A 15,706-nucleotide genomic window follows, 5' to 3' on the forward strand; every position below is an offset into this window, starting at 1 on the left:
GTTTCTTGTTTCTTTAGGTAGGCCTGCAATGCTATGAATTTCCCTCTTAGGACTGCTTTCATGGCATCCCATAGATTTTTGGTTGTCGTGTTTTCACTTTTGTTTGTGTTAAGATATCTTTTGATTTCTTCCTTGATCTCCTGGTTGACCCATTCATTATTTAGTAACATGTTATTCAGCTCCCATGAATTGGTGTGTCTTCCAGTTTTTTTCCTGTAGTTCATTTCTAATTTCATAGCACTGTGGTCAGGGAAGACAATTGGTATGATTTCAATTATCTTAAATTAATCAAGTCTTGATTTGTGGCCTAACATATGGTCTATCTTGGAGAATGTTCCATGTGCACTTGAGAAGAACGTGTATTCTGCAGCATTGGGGTGAAATGCTCTGACAATATCGATTAAATCCAAGTGGTCCAATGTGTCATGTAAAGCTGTTTTTTCCATATTGATTTTCTGTCTGGAAGACCTGTCCCTTGTTGTCAGAGGTATGTTGAAGTCCCCTACTATGATAGGGTTACTGTTGATCTCTGTCTTTATGTCAGTCAATATCTATTTCATATATTTAGGTGCTCCTATGTTGGGTGCACAGATGTTTACTAGGGTTATGTCCTCTTGTCAGATCGATCCGTTTATTATTATATAGTGCCCATCTTTGTCTTTTAATATGTTCTTAATTTTAAAGTCTATTTTGTCAGCTATAAGCATTGCAACTCCGGCTTTTTTCTCATTTCCATTTGCATGAAATATCTTACTCCAACCCTTCACTTTCAGCCTGTGTGTGTCTTTTGATCTGAGGTGAGTCTCTTTTATACAGCATATACAAGGGTCTTGCTTTCTTATCCACTCAGCCACCCTATGTCTCTTGATTGGAGCATTTCATCCATTTACATTTAAAGTGATTATTGATAGGTACATAGTTGTTGCCATTTTAAAATTTGTAGTTAGTTTTCATCTTTCTTCTAGTTACAGAAGTCCTTTTAGTATGTCTTGCAATGCTGGCTTGGTTATAAATTCCTTTAGCTTATTCTTTTCCGGGAAGCTCTTTATCTGTCCATCAACTTTAAATGACGTCCTTGCTGGATAAAGCAATCTAGGTTGTAGGCCTTTGTTTTCCATCACTTTGAGTATCTCCTGCCACTCCCTCCTGGCCTTCAATGTTTCTGCAGAAAAGTCATTTGATAGTCTTATGGGAGTTCCCTTGTATGTAACCCTCTGTCTTTCTCTTGCTGCTTTTAGGTTTCTTTCTTTGTCTTTAACCTTTGCCATTTTAAGTATAATGTGTCTTGGTGTGGGCCTGTTTGGGTTTATCCTGGTTGGAACTCTCTACACATCCTGGGCTTGTATGTTGGTTTCCTTCATCAGGTTAGGGAAGTTTTCAGACATTATTACTTCAAATATGTTCTCAATCCCTTGCTTCCTCTCTTCACCTTCTGGTATTCCTATGATGCGCATGTTGTTGCGCTTGATGTTATCCCAGAGGTCTCTTAAACCATCTTCATTGGTTTTTATTCTTTTTTCTTTCTGTTGTTCTGTTTGGGTGATTTCTGCTAACTTGTCTTCTAAGTTGCTGATTCAATCCTCTGCTTCATCTAACCTGCTGTTAATTCCTTCAAGTGAGTTCTTTATTTCAGTAGTTGTGTTCTTTAGTTCTAACTGGTTGTTCATTATGATTTCTCTATCCTTCTTTATGTCGTCTCTAAGCTCCTTAAACATTCTTATCATCAGTGTTCTGAACTCTGTCTCTGATAGGTTGGTTACCTCTGTTTCATTTGATTCCATTTCTGGAGGTTTCTTCTGTTCTTTTATTTGAGATATATTTCTTTGTTTCCCCATTCTGGCTGACTCTCTGTGTTTGCTTCGATGTATTCGGTAGATCCTCTAGAGTTCTTAGTTCTTGCTGGGTTACCTTATGTAGTATGTGTCCTTTATATTTGACTTGCACTACTTCGTTCTTCTCCCCTGCGTGTGCTCCAAAGGTGACTCTTATGTTGTGTATATTGTCCTGTTAAAGAAGATCTTTAATTGTTTTTCACTTGTGAGTAGGTGGGGTTAACTCCTAGGCTGACTAGTTGTGAGACTTGGTTCTGCCCAACACAGGGTGTTCTGCTGCATGAGGGTTGACCACTTAAATGTGGTTTGGCCTCTATGGGCTCTTGTGCCTGTAGAGAAGTCCCTCTGGGTGTATCACTTGTTGGTCAAACCCGGTAGTACTCTGGTTTGGTCTGGAGTTGGCCTCTGGGTATGTTGAATCTTGTGTCTCTTAAGCTGGTCCCTGATAGGGCAATTTCAGAACAAAGCAAATCACCAAGCACAACAACAACAACAACAACAACAACAAAGAAAAAATCAAATACTTTCACATGTAATGACAACCGACAACCCCCACTCAACACAGGCAAAGATATCAAAAATATAAAGACAAAACAAAATGAAACAAAAAGCAGCACCAGTCTTGGCTTAAGCCCACCAAGTAATCTCCAGGTTGTCCTCTGCTGTACCAAAGAGTCCTCTGCATATTGTGCAGGCAGAGCCAGTCACCTGGTGCCCAGATTGACGTTGGAACTACAGATTTAAATGAGTGGGGCTGAGGGATTTGGATGGTAGTTTCTACAAAGTCAGTGCACTTTCTGCTCTTGCCTGCACATATGTGCACCGAGAGTAGCACCACCAGCCCTGTGCCCAGTTCTCCTGAGTCTTAGGGCACTTCTTCAGTGTGTGAGTGTGTGTGTGTGTGTGTGTGTGTGTGTGTGTGTGGCGGGCAGGAGATTTCTGAGCTGCTGAAAGCACAGAGCTGCGTCTGCTGCTTACCGCTGACCCCTGGGAGTGCCTCTGCAGTTGTAATTTCCCTGCCCTAGGCTGGCCAGAAAGGGTGGGGGCTGGGGATGGAGAGGTCTTCTCTCTCCCAGTCCATTCGTGTCACACCCTTCCCGCAGGCCAGAAAAGGTGGTGGGGGGGGTGGAGGAGTCTTTTCTCTCCTAGCCCAGCAAAAATCACACTCTTCCCAGCCTCTTCCCTGGGTCAGAGCTGCACGCTGGTCTTCCCAGAGCCTGAGCACTAAGGCTCCTCTGTAATCTGACACATTCCTCCTCAGTTCAGGGGCCAGTTTAAGTCTCTGGAAGGGCAGGGGTAGGATTGGAAGAGTGGTGGGAGGGGCCCAGATATGGAGTTTGTGTCCTTTGTCCGGCCTAGGGCCCAACTGCAGGTCTCACTGTGGTTATTGCCTCAAATGCTGGATATGCTGCCCCCTCAGTGGGAGAGATCAGGTGTGGGACGCAGGGAAAGAGCCCACCTCCTGGCTTTTGTGTTTTGTGTTCTGTCCTGGGATCCCCTGCGTCTCTGCAGCTGCAGATGCCGGCTGCCTTCCCATAGCCACAGATGCGGGTTGCGTCTCCTCTCTGCTCCCTTCCTTCTCCCCCTGCTCACCCAATTTGCCCACCTTCAAGTAATCCTTGCACGAGTCTTTTAGCTGTCCTGCATGATGAGCAGAGAGTCCTTTGATAGGTTATAGATGTCCTGTTTGTGATAAGATCCAGAGGAGAACTCAAAAAGTGCGCTCCACTGCCGCCATTCCTATGACGTCACTCTCTCCCTTTTAGGTATGCTTGCAGTAGAGAAGCCTGTTGTACTTTAATAAAGCCAGTATTCTAACTTTTTAAAACACAGAACAATATTTTGATGTAATATATTTTTCTACATCCCATGGAACCTGAGTTTAAATGATCAAATTTTGTGCTATTCTATGTTAAAATTGCCTTATTCAATTACTTTCAATATAGGGATGACACTGAAACTTATATTCATGTTTCCCTGTCTCAGTGATACACTGCAGTGTTATCATAGGCTGGATAACAACCTGTCTCCTCTCGCCCTGAAATTAGCATCAAATCAAGGATTCAGTTTGCTTGCTTTTCTTCACCCTGCTTACAATGAAGGAACTGTTAGTAGCCCCTGATTGTCTAACATAGAAACAAGAGCCTTTCAATTGCTCACATGCAAGGAAACAGGGACAAGGTAGAAGCATGCAGGCTTGAATTTCCAGGAGTTTGTTATTTCTAGAATATTAAGTGAGTCTCCCCAGTCACCTACCAGACTTCAAATCTTAATAATGTTTCAGGTCTGCAGCAGAGGCGCTGCCATTTGTTAAACACATTGCCGATTTTAAGATTATTTTCTTCAAACTCTGGCACATATTCAGACCCAACTCTATATATCCCTTGCTGTATGTACAAGCAAATAACTTCAATTGGGCCAACTTTGACATGAAGAAATCTCCCTAGTAACCAAGGAAGAAATATTAATGATTTGCCAGATGGTTCCTTGGAGAAAGAGAACCTCCCGCCACCTAGCTTGTATGTGGTACTTCATCAATAAACTAGGGGTGAGCAAGGAAATAAGAACTGCTTCTACAGTGCTTGAGGATACTTGAAAACAATTTGTTCTCTTAAGTGGGTTAAATAATTCCTCCCTGAATATCTTATTACCTGATAATGTTGTAAAAAAATATATTTTTTCCTTCATTGGGAGGGCATATGTAAACCCTGAGTATACAGATGGCTAAAAGTCAAGCTGTTCAGGCCCTATTGGGTTTCCACCACTTACCAGCAGTGCAGTCTTGGGGAAATCTCTTCACATTTCTGTGCCTCTGTTCCTCATGTGTAAAATGAGAATAATGGCAATCTTGTCTCCTAAGTTTCTGCAAGTAGTACTTAAGCAGTTCCTGGCATGTAGTAAGTGCTCAGTAAACATTAGCTATTATTAGATCACCAAAAGGTGTGAATATTCCAAAAGAACTACAATTTTTACATATAAAAGTTAATCAAAATGTTAAAGAGATGGAAATCATACATTCTGATATATGCCATAGGGGAAATCAAACTGGTTTTCCTTCAGGTCTGTGCCTCCTCTTCTGCCCAGGATTTATGTAGCTCTTTGCACATGATTTGTGGAGTGAATGCATAAATGGATGATTAATTGATTAATTCTCACCACATCCCTCTTGATGTTTTCATGGAGGCTTGAATATCCCCAGGAAGCCTGTGTGCTTTAAGAAATAGCCAGTTAAGTGTTATGCAAAACATTGTGGTTTATGTTCTGTGTATTACTCAATTGACAAAATTAATTACTTTTCTGTTGTCCTCTTCATGGATTTTTAGTGATCCTTTTATATGATACAAAGCCTATTAGTATGTTTAAACCTGCAATGATGACTGCAGTGTTTAAAATTTTAATAAAAGAATGGAAAGGTACATGAGCGTGTATCCATGTGAGAGTTTTCAAATAAGATCTAACTTTTTACTTGTATGTTTCAGTGATGTCAGTTTTCATGGATGTCATTATAAAAATTAATGAGCAATTTCCCTATAAAATCCAATAATGTATGTGCCACCTTGCTTAATAGAATTTCTGAGAATTACAACTCTAATAATTAGATGTAACTTTTCTGCTGTTAAGTGAAGATAGATTTCTTTGTCCTTAAGACTTCTACTTACACCTTTCAGTGTTTGAATAATTTGAAATTCTGATTTCTGTCTCTTCCACTAGTCATGACTTCATTGTGGCTTAAAGTATTGAGGTTGACTTCAAAATTATCAAACATGCTACACACTTCTCAGTGCAATCTCCATACTTACAAAGCCCAATTCTCCATGTCTCATATAGAGGAGGAACAGCCGAGGTCGTGGGAAGAATGAAGAGCTACCATTGGTTATACTCACTGACAAAACAGGCAACAGACATTCAACCATTTCGGAGCCATCTCAGCTCCACTAGAAAGTTGTTGTTCAATCAGGCTAAGGCTAATGACTTTCTAGTCGCCCAGTCATATCACTGAACAACTGTGCTCCACTATTTGAGGTGCTCTCTTTCCATACTTCTATATACTTTCTTTTCCGAATTTCCTTTCTGCACCTTCTGTTCCAGCTTTATGAAAAAACTTTATCTATCTATCTATCTATCTATCTATCTATCTATCTATCTATCTATCTATTTCAGATGTGCAAAACAACGTAATGCTTAGACATTTACCCACCCCCACAAGTCTACTACTTATCTGACACCATACATAGTTATTACACTACCATTGACTATATACCATTGACTATATTCCCTGTGCTGTACTTTACATCCCATGACCATATATATGATAATTGACATTCAATATTATTATGTATTAGTTTCAGGTGTACAGCACAGTAGTTAGGGATTTATGTAATTTATGAAGTGACCCACCCGATAAACCTAGCACTCATCTGACACCATATATGGTTTTTACAACATTATTAACTATATTCCCCATATTGTATTTCACATCCCCATGACTGTTTTGTGACTACCAATTTGTACTTCCTAATCCCTTTACCTTTGTCGCCCATCCACCAACCTTCCTCCCATCTAGCAACCATCAGTTTGTTCTCTGTGTCTATGTGTCTATTTCTGTTTTGTTTACGCTGTTCTTTAGATTCCACATGTAAGTGAGATCATATGGTAGTAGTCTTTCTCAGTCTGATTTATTTCACTTAAATACATGCTGTTGCAAATGGTAGATTTCATTCTTTTCCATGGCAGAGTAATACTCCATTATATAAATACCACAATTTCTTTATCCAATCATCTATTAATGAGCATTTCTGTTGTTTATATATCTTGGCTATTGTTAATAGCATTGCAGTAAACACAGGGGTACATACCTTTTTTTTCAAATTAGTGTTTTGGATTTCTTTGGACCCAGGAGTGGAATTGCTGGGTCATAAGGTAGTTCCATTTTTAATATTTTGAAGAACCTCCATACTGTTTTCCATAGTGGCTGCACCAACTTGCAATCCCATTAATAGTGCACAAGGGTACCCTTTTCTCCACATCCTCACCAACACTTGTTTGTTGATTGATGATGGCCATTCTGACAGAGTGAGGTGGTGTCTCATTGTGGTTTTTGTTTGCATTTCTCTGATAATTAGTGATGTTGAGCATCTTTTCATATGTCTTTTGGCCGTGTGTATGTCCTCTTTAGAGGAATGTCTATTCAGGTCCTCTGCCAATTTTTTAATTGGATTGTTTGGGTTTTTTTTGGTGTTAAGCTATATGAGTCTTTTATAAATTTTGGATATTAAGCCCTTATCATATGTATTGTTGGCAAATATCTTCTCCCATTCAGTAGGACGTCTTTTAGTTTTGTTGACAGTTTCCTTTGCTGTGAAAAGATATTTTAGTTTGATGTAGTTCCAGTCATTTATTTTTTTCTTTTGTTTCCCCGTCTAAGGAGATACATAGGTAAAAATATTATTAAAGGTAATGTCTGAGAGTTTACTTCCTGTATTTTCTTCTTGGAATATTATGGTTTTGGAGTCTTACATTTAAGTCTTTAATCCACTTTGAGTTTATTCTTGTATATGACGTAAGAAGGTTGTCCACTTTCAATTTTTGAATGTATCTGTCCAGTTTTCCCAGTACCATTTATTGAATAGACTATCTTTACCCCATTGTATGTTTTTGTATCCTATGTCATAGTTTAAATGACCACATAAGCATGGATTTATTTCTGGGCTATTTCTTGGTTGTGGTCTTGGTTGTAGGCCCTCGTTTTTTGTCACTTTGAATATTTCCTGCCACTCCTTTCTGACCTGCAAAATTTCTGTTGAGAAACCAGCTGAGAGTGTTATGGGAACACGTTTGTAAGTAGCTAGTTGTCTTTCTCTTGCTGCTTTTAGGATTCTTTCTTTATCTTTAAACTTTGCCATTTTAATTTTGATATGTATTGGTGTGGGCCTGTTTCGGTTCATCTTGTTTGGGACTCTCTGTACTTCCTGGGTTTGTATGTCTATTTCCTTCACCAGGTTAGGGTAGTTTTCAGTTTTTTTGGTTTTTGTTGTTGTTGTTGTTGTTTTAAATAGGTTCTTGATTCCTTGCTGCCTCTCATCTCCTTCTGATACTCCTATAATGCAAATGTTGTTATGCTTGATGTTGTCCCAGAGGTCCCTAAAACTATCTTCATTCTTTAAATTCTTTTTTCTTTTTGTTGTTCCAATTGGGTGTTTTCTTGTACCTTGTCTTCTAAATCACTGACTCGATCCTCCACTTCATCTAATCTGCTGTTTATTCCTTCTAGTGTATTCTTCATTTCAGTTGTTGTATTTTGTTTATTTCTGATTGGTTCTTTTTTATGGTTTTTATGTCTTTCTTTATGCTTACTATCTCTTTGTTGAAATTCTCACTAAGTTCCTAAAGCATTCTTATAACCAGTGTTTTAAATTCTGTCTCTGGTTTGTTGGTTGCCTCCAATTTCATTTAGCTCTGTTTCTGGAGGTTTCTCCTGTTGTTTTGTTTGGGACATGTTTCCTTGTTTTCTCATTCTGGCTGCCCCTCTGTGATTGTTCTATTTATTATGTAGATCTCCTATGTCTCTCAGTCTTTGCCTTAGGTAGTAAGTGTCCTGTGTAGTCCAGTGGCACAGTCTCCCTGATCACCTGTGTGTATGTTCTAGGAGTGTCCCTTGAGTGTGTTGTGTGTATCCTCCTGTTGTAATTGAGCCTTGATTGCTTTTGGTGTGTCAGTGGGTGGGTTTGACTCTCAGACTGACTGACTGTGAGGATTGGCTATGCCCACAGTATTTGAGCTGCTGTGTGGGGACTGACCCCTCAGAGGAGGATTCTCCCCCATGGGCACTTGTGCCCAACGGGCGGTCACTTGTGCAGCTAACCAGGTAGTGCTCTGGTTTGGTCTGACACTGGCCTCTAGGTGTGTTCTTTCTTGTATCTCTTAAGAGAGACGCCCATGCAGGCCAATTTCAGCCTTGCCTGTGACTGGCCTGGGGCTACCTGGTAGGAGCCTCAATGCTATATGTGATTGGCTGCTTCCTGTGCTGGACCTGGAGGTATTTGGGTGTGGCCTCACAGTGAACAAAGGATGGCTGACACCAGTATTGGGCCTGGAGCATGGAGCAACTTAGTAAAAGTCCCAGGGCCCCGTAGGCCTATTGCAACCTGCCAGCTGCTTGTAAGTTTCAGTAATTGAAAGAGTCTCCTTAGGTTCGTGGGCTGCGCTGGCTGACCCGGTGTTGAGAGTGCTTTTGGCGATGCAGCACTAGCTGGTCAGGGTGGGGTCCCAGGGAGTCACAAGGGGGGCCAGTGGTTTTCACAGAGTTAATGCAGATTCAGTTCTTGCACCACCAAAAGTTACCTGGCCTGCCGTAGGCCATCCGCGCTAAAAAAGCTTCCACAGCTTGTGGGATGACACCGGCCACTCAGTAGATCAGAGAGTGCCCCTGGTGATGGAGTACTAGCTGTGTGGGGCGGGGCATAGGATGTCACCAAGGTGGGTAGCCCATGCAGAATTTACCAGACCAATGCTCAAGTTCTCAGATTTGGCTTTTTGTGGGTGGGTTCAACATGGAAAAGATGGTGCCCTCCTATAGGCTACATGTGAGGCACGTCCACACAGGGATAGTGGTTGCTGTCCCTTTAACCATCACACAACTCAATCTTTCCCTGTATGTCTGTGGTGCCTCTTGAGTTGCTGCCCCTCCACCGGAGACCCAGTTAGTGTTTGCAAGTGAGTGAGTCTGTGTGTGGGCACTTTCAGAGGATGTCTGGGTTTCCACCTGCCTTCGTTCTCACTGGGATGGGCAGACAAAGTCCTTGCTGATTTTCACTGCCAGATATTGTGGGAACTCCTCTTCCTGGCAAGGACCCCGGGCAGGGGAGCCTGGTCTTGGGCTGGGTCCCCTCCCTCTTCTGGGAGGACCTCCACCACGGAGAAGTCCCTCTCATTGTTCAACCACTATCTGTGGGTTTCAGGTCAGCAATGGACTTTTGTACATTGATTTTGTAGCCAGCAACTTTACTGTATTCATTGATTGTTTCTAATAGCTTTTTGGTGGAGCCTTTAGGGTTTTCTATATACAGCATCATGTCATCTGCAAAGAGTGACAATTTAAGTTCTTCATTCCCAATTTGGATGCCTTTTATTTATTTCTCTTGCCTGATTGCTCTGGTGAAGACTTCCAACACTATGTTGAAAAGCAGAGGTGGTAGGCGACAGCCCGCTCGTGCTCCTGAACATTGGAGCAAAGGGCATCAGATTTTCACTGTTAATTATGAGATTAGCTGAGGGTTTGTCATATATGGCCTTTATTATGTTAAGGTATTTTCCTTTTATACCTATTTTATTAAGTGTTTTAATCATAAATGGATGTTGTACCTTGTCAAATGCTTTTTCTGCATCAATTGATATAATCATATGATTTTTGTCCTTTATTTTGTTTATGTGATGTATCACATTGATGGATTTGTGGATGTTGAACCATCCTTGTGCCTTGGGGATGAACCCCACTTGGTCGTGATGAATAATCTTGTTAATGGATTGTTGTATTTGATTTGCTAGAACTTTATTTAGGATTTTTGCATCTGTATTCATCAGAGATATTGATCTGTAGTTTTCTTTTCTGTTTTGTCCTTACCAGGTTTTGGTATCAGGGTAATGTATGCCTCATAAAATAAGTTGGGGAGTACTGTCTCTTCTTCAATATTTGGGAAGAGTTTGAGCAGGATTGGTATTAGATCCTCTTTGAAGGTTTAGTAGAATTCACTAGTGAAGCCATCTGGTCCTGGACTTTTGCTTCTGGGAAGGTTTTGGATGAGTGATTCAATTTTGTTACTGGTGATCAGTCTGTTTAGATTTTCCAGTTCTTCATGGTTCAGCCTTGGAAGGCTATATGTTTCTAAGAACCTGTCCATTTCTTCTAGGTTATTGAATTTGGTGGCATATAGTCTTTCATAGTATTCTTGGATGATCCTTTGTATTTCTGTGGTGTCCGTGATAACTTCCCCTTTTTCATTTTTGATTTTGTTAATTAGTGTCTTCTTTCTTTTTATCTTAGTGAGTCTAGCCAAGGGTTTGTCAATTTTGTTAATCTTTTCAAAGAACCAGCTCTTTGTCACATTAATCTTTTCTATTGTCTTTTTGTTCTCTATTTCATTTACTTCTGCTCTAATTTTTGTTATTTCCTTTCTTTTGCTGACCTTGGGTTTCACTTGTTCTTCTTTTTCTAGTTCTTTAAGGTGTAACATGAGGTTATTTATTTGGGAGTTTTCTTGTTTCTTGAGATAGGCCTGTAATGAGATAAATTTCCCTCTTAAAACTGCTTTCGCTGCATCCCAAAAATTTTGGTAGGATGTATTTTCATTGTCATTTGTTTCTATGTATCTTTTGATCTCTCCTCTAATTTCTTCTTTGACCCAGTCGTTCTTTAAAAGTATGTTGTTTAATCTCCATGTATTTGTGTTTTTTCCTGCTTTCTTTTTGCAGTTGATATCCAATTTTAAAGCCTTGTGATCAGAGAATATGCTTGGTATGATTTCAATCTTCTTAAATTTGCTGAGGTTAGTTTCATGTCCCAATATATGGTTTATCCTTGAGAATGTTCCACATACACTAGAAAAAAATGTATAGTCTGATGTTTTAGGATGAAGTGCTCTATAAATGTCAATTATGTATACTTCATCTAATGTGTCCTTTAGGGCTCTATTTCGTTATTTATTTTCTGTTTGGATGATCTATCCATAGCTGTTAATGATGTATTTAAGTCTCCTAGTATAATTGTGTTTTGGTCAATTTCTCCCTTTAGTTCTGTTAGTAGTTGCTTGGTATATTTTGGTGCTCCCTGATTGGGGGCATAAATATTGATGACTGTTATGTCTTCTTGTTGTATAGTCCCCTTTAACACTATGAAATGTCCATCTTTGTCCCTTGTTACCTTTTTCACCCTGAAGTGTATTTCATCTGATATCATTATGGCTACACCTGATTTTCTCTGGATACCATTTGTTTGGAGTGTCAATTTCCACCCTTTCACTTTGAGTCTATGCTTGTCCTTGTAGCTGAGATGTATCTCTTGGAGACAGCATATGGTTGGGTTTAGTTTTTTGATGCAATCTGCTACTCTGTGCCTTTTTATTGGTGAGTTCATTCCATTTACATTTAGGGTGATTATTAATATGTGAGGATTTCCTATCATTCTATCTTTAGTTTTCTGGTAAGATTGTGACACCATTGTTACTTTGCCTTTTTGTTGTTCTCTATTATTTCTGTGTGGTGGTATTCTATGATGTTTTCTTCTCTTTCTTGTTTTATCAGAGTATATATTTCAGTTCTGGATTTTTTTTTGAGTGGTTACCATTAAATTTATGTAAAAGAAAGTTTCATACATAGAGTATTCCATTTTCTTCAGCATGCTTTCTTTCTCCATTCCCATTTTCTGGTTCAAACCTTTACTCTCCTTCCCCTTTTTACGTTTTCGTTGCCACAAATTGTCCCTGTTGATGGTGATCAAATAGCTTCTTTTAATATTTCTTATAGTGCAGGTCATGCTTTAGAAATTTCCTCAGCTTCTGTATGTCTGGAAAAGTCTTTATTCCTCCTTCATAGCTAAAGCATATCTTTGCTGGATATATTATTGGCTCATAATTTGTCTCTTTCAATAGTTTGAATATTTGGTTCCACTCCCTCCTGGCTTGTAGAGTATCTGCTGAAAAATCTGATGATAATTTAATGGGCTTTCCTTTGTAGGTTACCATCTTTTCTTCTTTTCCCTGGCTGCCTTGAGGATTCTTTCTTTGTCGTTGATTTTTGACAGCTTCAATACAATGTGCCTTGGAGAAGGCCTGTTGGGGTTGAGGTAATCAGGTGTTCTATTTGCTTCTTGGATTTGAAGATCCAGTTCTTTCCACAAATTTGGAAAGTTCTCGTTGACTATTTGTTTGAGTACATTCCCTGTTCCCTTCTCTCTTCTCCTTCTGGTATGCCCATTATTCTTATATTGCTCTTTCTGATGGAGTCAGAAAGTTCTTGTAGAGTTCTTTCATTTCTTTTAAGTCTCTTTCTTCTTCCATCTTTGTCATTTCCAAGTTTCTATCTTCTATGTCTCTGATTCTTTCCTCCATCTGGTGAACTCTACTCCCTAAGCTGGCTGTTTCATTCTTAATTTATTCTATTGAGTTCTTAATCTCCAGAAATTCTATTTGGTTCTTTTTTTAAATTGTAGTCTCTTACGTAAAATGCTCATGTTGTTCTTTGATTGTGTTTCTCAGTTCATTAAACTGCCTATCTGTGTTTTCTTGCATCTCATTGAGTTTTGTCAGAACTGCCATCTTGAATTCTCTGTCATTTAAGTCACATATTTCCATATCTTTAAGTTCATTTTCTGGAGACTTTTCACTTTCTTTCTGAACTGTCTTGTTGCCTTGGTTATTCATGGCAATTACTGATTTATTATTTCTCTTCCTAGACATCTACAGGAGTGGCTTCTGCAACAGGTTGATAGGAAGAGGTCTTTCTTTTGTTTTCCAGTACGTGTTGGTAGAATGTTTTATTTTCTCTCCAACTGCAGCCCTTTTTTCTCTCTCACAATGTAGTGCCATGTTTTCTCTGCACTATTCCAGCTTCTTTCACAATGGCAGGATTCCCTGGCAGGTGGGCTTCTCCTCTATAAACAGTTCGCCTTGGTCATAGGGTGCTGCCTCTGTGGGGGGAATGTGGAGAGCTTCTGAAGTTCCAAAGCTCTTCTTGCACCAGATTCAGAGCCCTTGTGTTTCAGCAGCTCTGTTTACGCCTGCAGGGATCCACCCAGATAGGTGGGGACAGGGGCGGGGTGAGTTGTGAGAGGTGGCCCAGAGGAATGGTGGTGACCACCACCACAGCCGGTCCTGCTTCCACAGCTCCCTCCCCTTTGCCAGAACTAGTTGGGCTGCAAATCTGTGTCTGTGGACCACAGTTCTCAGAACTGCAAATATTCTGTTCTTTTGATCTGACACTGCTACTGTTCTGCTTCTAGCACTGGGCAGGTGGGGGCGGGGCGAGCTGTGGGAGGGTAGGGAGCGGGCGGCTAGTCTCAGTGCCTATGGCTTCTGTTCTCTGCAGCAGTAAGGGCTTAAACCACCATTTTCAGCCTTCTTCCCTCAGTCTTTGTTCCAAGGTCTCTGCCATGAGCGTTGGGTTCAGCTGTGTTATATGCTGTCCCTCGAACTGCTAGGGCTCTGTTTATGTCCCCTCAGCCCTGTGGGCCATAAACGGAGCCCTAGCAGGCCGAGTTCTTCCATCTCCTGTAGCTGCGGTAGTTCCGGATGCAGCAAGCTGGGAGCACTGAGCTACGTCTGTGTCCTGTGCCCCGCGGCCCCGTCTCCTCAGTTCTCCATTCCCTCCTCCCCCGCTCGAGCAATTTGCCCACCTTTAGGTGAATTCAGTAGTGGGCCTCTTCGTCTTGCCTGTCTCCTGTGCAGGGAGTCCTTTGTGGAGTTATAGCTGTTTAATTTGTTGTAAATTCTAGGGGATATTTCCAGAGGCTCACCTCACGCCGCCATTTTGATGATGTCAACATTTTTTGATATGAGACATTATCACTTAAAATAGGCCTTAATCATTTACAAATGAACGATTTACAGGCAAATTTATAGAGACAGAAAGTGGATCAGAAGTTATCAGGGGCCATGGGGAGGGGGAAATGGGAAATTATTGCTTAGTGAATGCAGTTTCTCTTTGGGGTAATGAAAAAGTTTTGGAAATATAGTGGTGATGCCTGTGCAACATTTTCAATGTAATTAATGTCACTGAATTGTACATTTAAAAATAGTTAAAGTGACAAATTCTGTTATATATATTTTACGATAATGAAATTTTTTAAAAAATAATTATTTTCAAATAGGAAAAGAACTAAAATATTCAAGATAACTAAATATGTGTTTTCTAAAAAGGAAAGCTAAAAGCTTTGCTTGATAGAGAATTCACAAAAGGGAGTCCAACAATTAATTTTGGAAATGAATGTAATTATAGCAATGCCTTTTGTTTTCATTTATTCTCATTTAAGAATTATATCACTACAACAGAAACAATCACTAAATAATGTGATGAATTTAAAAAGTGAATGAGTGAATAATTGAATGATTAAAAGAAAGTGCCATTTAAATAAACAGACCTGTAAGGTTGAATGACTGGCCATAGGCAGGCCCAGTTTTTCATGCTCCTTATCACAGACAGACATTAGCTGGTGAAATTGGTTTGTTGTCCACATGTATATAAAGCAGATACAGACACATTTGTCATTCATTTTTGATAGGAAAAACTGTCAAGTTCAATAGTCATAGGACTTATGGGTCAGATCGACTTGATTTGTAACCTGGATCTGCCTCATCTTTTGGGGGCCTGTGTAAGATTTTTTTTATCTCGTTCAAGTGCAGTTGTCTCATCTAACAAATAAAATAAAAAAGAATCTAACACCATTGCTTTTGCGTGAAGCTGTAAGCACCTGCTGAAGGCCTGTCATTCAGAAGTTCTTTACTTACTTATTCATAATGCAGAGGTCCAAATAAGTTTTTGTTGAACATGTCGTTATTCTACATAAAATACCATAAATTCTAAAGATACCTTTAGTACCAGATATTTTTTGTGTGAACATATTTTCCTTTCTTTTTTATTTTTTTTTTTGGGGGGGGGCTAAATTTGTACTTTGTGTACTTGGTAACTGATGCAATAATATTCCACCTAAAGTTCCAGGCTTTGGGGAATGCCAATCAGTGCTCAGAACACTCCTCATTGTTGGCAATCTGTAATTTTTTTTTTTTTTTTTTTTCTCAAGCAAACACAGTGTTTGGAACTGAGACACATTCTTTGCCTTGAAAGGGCTGTCTTATAAGCATTGGTTTTCATATGGAATTTTTTCT

The 15,706-nt window shown here is 39.8% G+C and overlaps 1 protein-coding gene across 10 annotated transcripts in view; it reads left to right on the forward strand.

Moving 5' to 3' along the window:
• Positions 1-15,706, forward strand: part of NRG3 (neuregulin 3) — a 1,104,341-nt gene that overhangs the window by 961,339 nt on the left and 127,296 nt on the right. The gene's annotated exons all lie outside the window — the stretch shown is intronic.

The sequence above is a fragment of the Rhinolophus sinicus genome, chromosome 15, assembly GCF_057876585.1.
Source record: "Rhinolophus sinicus isolate RSI-liver-muscle chromosome 15, RSI-T2T, whole genome shotgun sequence".
Lineage (NCBI taxonomy): Eukaryota > Metazoa > Chordata > Mammalia > Chiroptera > Rhinolophidae > Rhinolophus > Rhinolophus sinicus.